This window comes from Oncorhynchus mykiss, chromosome 10, assembly GCF_057628025.1.
Source record: "Oncorhynchus mykiss isolate SJ-2025 chromosome 10, ASM5762802v1, whole genome shotgun sequence".
Classification (NCBI taxonomy): Eukaryota; Metazoa; Chordata; class Actinopteri; order Salmoniformes; family Salmonidae; genus Oncorhynchus; species Oncorhynchus mykiss.
This window is the reverse complement of record NC_143031.1, coordinates 51,555,354-51,560,412: the sequence shown is the minus strand read 5'-3', so window position 1 is coordinate 51,560,412 and position 5,059 is coordinate 51,555,354. Positions and strand designations below refer to the sequence as shown.

General features: G+C 40.4%; 1 long non-coding RNA gene across 2 annotated transcripts; it reads left to right on the top strand.

The window, feature by feature from the left end:
- The first annotated feature begins 331 nt into the window (after window positions 1-331).
- Window positions 332-4,560, top strand: LOC149980054 (uncharacterized). 2 transcript variants are annotated; one of them, XR_016483796.1, is made up of 3 exons: window positions 332-465; window positions 3,938-4,019; window positions 4,347-4,560. It is a non-coding gene; the product is annotated as an uncharacterized LOC149980054 (long non-coding RNA). The 2 variants fall into 2 exon arrangements; XR_016483795.1 differs by lacking the exon at window positions 4,347-4,560 and adding an exon at window positions 4,102-4,337.
- The last annotated feature ends 499 nt before the right edge of the window (window positions 4,561-5,059 follow it).

Below are 5,059 nucleotides of genomic sequence, written 5' to 3'. Positions count from 1 at the left end.
AAAGTACGATCTTTGTCCCCATGTGCAGTTGCAAACCATAGTCTGGCTTTTTTTATGGTGGTTTTAGAGCAGTGGCTTCTTCCTTGCTGAGCGGCCTTTCAGGTTTTGTCGATATAGGACTCGTTTTACTGTGGATATAGATACTTTTTGTACCTGTTTCCTCCAGCATCTTCACAAGGTCCTTTGCTGTTGTTCTGGGATTGATTTGCACTTCTCGCACCAAAGTACATTCATCTCTAGGATACAGTTCGCGTCTCCTTCCTGAGCGATATGATGTCTGCGTGGTCCCATGGTGTTTGTACTTGCGTGCTATTGTTTGTACAGATGAATGTGGTACCTTCAGGCATTTGGAAATTGCCCCCAAGGATGAACCAGACTTGTGGAGGTCAACAATTATTTCTTTTTAGGTCTTGGCTGATTTTTTTTTTCTCCATGATGTCAAGCAGAGAAGCAATGCGTTTGAAGGTAGGCCTTGAAATACACCCACAGGCACACCTCCTACTGAATAGCCTATCAGAAGCTTCTAAAGCCATGACATCATTTTCTGGAATTTTCCAAGCTGTTTAAAGGCACAGTCAACTCAGTGTACTTCTGACCCACTGGAATTGTGATACAATTCTGTCTGTGAAATAATCTGTCTGTAAACAATTGTTGGGAGAATGATTTGTGTCATGCACGAAGTAGATGTCCTAACCGACGTGTCAAAACTATAGTTTGTTAACAAGAAATTCATGGAGTTGGTGAAAAATTAGTTTTAATAACTCCAACCTAAGTTTATGTAAACTTCCGACTTCAACTGTATATATAGACATCAAAATTATGAAATACCAAGAGTGTGTAAAGCTTTCATCAAGGCAAAGGGTGGCTACTTTGAAGAATCTCAAATATAAAATATATTTTGATTTGTTTAACACTTTTTTGGTTACGACATGATTCCATATGTGTCGTATGTGACATTTCATGTCTTCACTCTTATTCTACAATGTATAAAAACTAAACATTTAATAAAAAAATTAACCTTGAAAATAAACCTAGGTGTGTCCAAACTTTTGACTGGTACTGTATATTTATTTATATTCATATTTCGGACTCTGACATTTCATAATATCTTTATTTTTTACTTTTTGGATTATGTGTGTATTGCTAGGTATTACTGCACTGTTGGAGCTAGAAACACAGGCATTTCGCACCTGTGATATCATCTGCCAATCTGTGTACATGACAAATAAACGTTGATATGATTTGATTTTATATGGTTACGTGACTCAGAGCTCTGGTAGTCTGACTGAAGAGGGCTGGAATGCGGCTGATTCCGAGGACGTGTGTTTGTGTTTATGTCAGTGTGTGTGTGTGCATGTGTGTGTGTGCGAGCGAGTGTCTGCGCATGCCATAAAACCGATCCCTTTTGTCTTTTTGTTATTTTACTATTTCCTCTCTCACTCACATCTCGGGCATTCAAGATTCTGCTGCATCATGTGTTGAGTAGGGAGCGGATGAGAGGATGTGAAGGGGAGTGTAGAACCTGATTGGATATTTTTCAGCTGCTGCTAGTGCTGTATGCAGCCCAGTGGATCACAGCTGCAGGAGATGGGCGTGTGACTGACACCTGCAGACCAGGCCTGGTAGTGAATCTGAGTTGATTACAATACACCGCCCATAAGGAATAACAGAGTAAGAACACTTACCATAAAAACCATTGACGATAGACCATCTCCATCTCCTCATTAAAGACAAAGGTTGACTCAGCCACCTGCAGAGCACAAAACAAAGAGGGGAAGTCAGAGGTCAATAACTTGGTGTTGTATGAGTAGATTAGATTAGATAGTACCCCCCCCCCCCCCCCTAAAAAAAGTGTATTACACATCCACCTAATCATCATTACACTTAATGAACATTACACATAATATATTATTGCACATCCCTGTAATCTCAATGTCCATGATTCCTGTACATTTTTACTACAGACAGTGGAGACATCTGATAGATTTAGTGTTGGAGTGGGTGCTACAGGGTGGTACAGAGGTAAGTCTTGACCCCACCTGAAGAACATTTTCAAGCATAGGCCTACACAATCAAAATAGCACAAATATAAGCATAGCTATAGTATAATGTCTGTTAACTGCAAGGCATGCTGACTTAGAATACTCCTCAGACCACAGTCAGCAGTTGATGTTGCATGACCTGAAGGTGTATACAGTGCCTTCAGAAAGTATTCTTACCCTCGACTTATTCCACATGTTACAGCCTGAATTCAAATTGGATTCAATATATATTTTTGGTCACCCATCTACACACACCCCATGATGACAAAGAGAAAACGTGTTTTTAGAAATATTTGCAAATGTATTGAAAATTAAATAGAGAAATATCTTATTTGCATACAGTACCAGTCAAACGTTTTTGGACCCACCTACCCATTCCAGGGTTTTTCTTTATTTTTATTATTTTCTACTTTGTAGAATAATAGTGAAGACATCAAAACTATGAAATTACACAAATGGAATCATATAGTAACCAAAAAATCAAAAATATATTTCATATTTGAGATTCTTAAAAGTGGCCACCCTGTGCCTTGATGACAGCTTTGAACACTAATGGCATTCTCTCAACCAGCTTCATGAGGTAGTCACCTGGAATGCATTTCAATTAACAGATGTGCCTTGTTAAAAGTTGATTTGTGGAATTTATTTCCTTCTTAATGAATGTGAGCCAATCAGTTGTGTTGTGACAAGGTAGGGGTGGTATACAGAAGATAGCCCTATTTGGTAAAAGACCAAAACAGCTCAAATAAGCAAAGAGAAACAACAGTCCATCAACTTTGAAAGTTTCTTCAAGTGCATGTGGCAAAAACCATCAAGCGTTATTATGACTCTCTTGAGGACCGCCACAGGAAAGGAAGCCCCAGAGTTACCTTTGCTGCAGAGGATAAGTTCATTAGAGTTACCAGCCTCACAAATTGCAGCCCAAATAAACGCTTGACAGAGTTCAAGTAACAGACACATCTCAAGATCAACTGTTCAGAGGAGACACCGTGAATCAGGCCTTCATGAGAAGAAGAGACTTGCCTGGGCCAAGAAACACAAGAAATGGACATTAGACCGGTGGAAATCTGTCCCTTGGTCTGATGAGTCCAAATTTGAGATTTTTGGTTCCAACTGCCGTGTCTTTGTGAGAAGCAGAGTAGGTGAACGGATGATCTCTGCATGTGTGGTTCCCACTGTGAAGCATGGAGGAGGAGGTGTGATGCTGTGATGCTGTGGAGTTGCTTTGCTGGTGACACTGTCTGTGATTTATTCAGAATTCAAGGCACACAACTAGCATGGCTACTACAGAATTCTGTAGCGATACGCCATCCCATCTGGCTTGCGCTTAGTGGGATAATCATTTGTTTTTCACCAGGACAATGACCCAACACACCTCCAGACTGTGTAAGGCCTATTTGACCAAGAAGGAGACTGATGGAGTACTGCATCAGATGACCTGGCCTTCACAATTACCTGACCTCGACCCTATTAAAATGGTTTGGGATGAGTTGGACCGCAGAGTGAAGGAAAAGCAGCCAACAAGTGCTCAGCATATGTGGGAACTCCTTAAATACTGTTGGAAAATATTAGTTAGAGAGTTAGAGAGATTAGTTTGAGAGAACATTATGAACAGCTGTCTCACATTACCCTCTTTACATAAAACTACCAATCCGTTTTTGGCTTCTAGCTTTTTAACCACAACATGTAATATTTTGCGGCATTCGTGGTAATAAAAAGAAAACCGACCTGGCAGGTGGATGAAAGTATTTTACTCGAAGAGCAAATAGAAAAATACAAAAGTATTATCAACAGCAAATTTAGTCCTACATTGACCAGCACAAGAAAAACGCGTGGAGGGCCATTTCTGAATCAATAAACAGCATATTTAAATTTTCCTGTTTGAACTCCTGCAGAATGTGGAATAATGCTGGTGCACCATCCTATCAAAATGTTGGTTGGAGATTGCCAACTTCTGCAGAGAAACGGAAAAAGCAGGTAGGCTTAAGTTCAGTTTATATGGTATGTACACTGTATAGTAGACTATTTTGTTGTCTAATAGGAATTCTCTACATTCAAGCGGTGGCCCTCCACCTAAACCTCTCAATGCGTTTAACTACCTGGGGCGCTCAAATGTGACCATCTCGGGCATTGGAGAGGGCCAAGACGCTGAACGTTTGAGCGTCAGCGAGCAACACAATTAGTAGGATTTAAGTTTATTGTTGAATTTCAAACACTTTTATCCTCATGATATTTTGATTAACAAATTACATTTTTATTGGACATAAGTAAGATAAACTGAAAACCATCATTATTTTGTTGCAGCAGATGCCTCGCTTCAGCGTCTGACACAGCATCTGAGGGGACCACCTCACAGTTGCTGCAGGACGCACCATCCACCAGCAGCTCCCCAGAAGGTCTGGTTCCAAAAACCCTGAGGAGGACATTGGTCAGCCTCAACGGGAGAAATGTTTAATAAAAAGTATTGTGTTTGCAGGAGGCATATGACTCTCTTACAATAAAAAAGCTTAAGAAATAATATGGTGTGTTTATTTGTTCACAGTAATCTAACCTGTACTTAAATGTTAGCCCACTATGGCATACTGTATCTGTATTATCCTCTCCAATTCCTTAGCTTAAATGTTTATCTGTAGCTAGATCAGCATTTCCCAAACTCAGTCCTAGGGACCCCAAGGGGTGCATGTTTAGTTTTTTGCCCTAACATTACACAGCTGTTCCAAATGATCAAATCAGATGTGTAGTGCTAGAGGTAAAAAAACAAAACATGCACCACTTGGTGTCTGGGAAACCCTGAGCTAGATATTGGCTTCTGCTGACACTGCGCCAAAACGAAGCGTGGAGATTGCAATGCGAGCCTACCCAAAATTAAGGTTGGCAAAGTGCTGGCGGAAAATAGTTTCCTTTCCACATATGGCACTTGGGCGCGCATCATCATCAACATTTTCTCCATCAGTGTCAATATCACTGTAGTCAATGTCACTGTCATCGTCAGTTTCTGGATTTCCATCGTTGAGAGG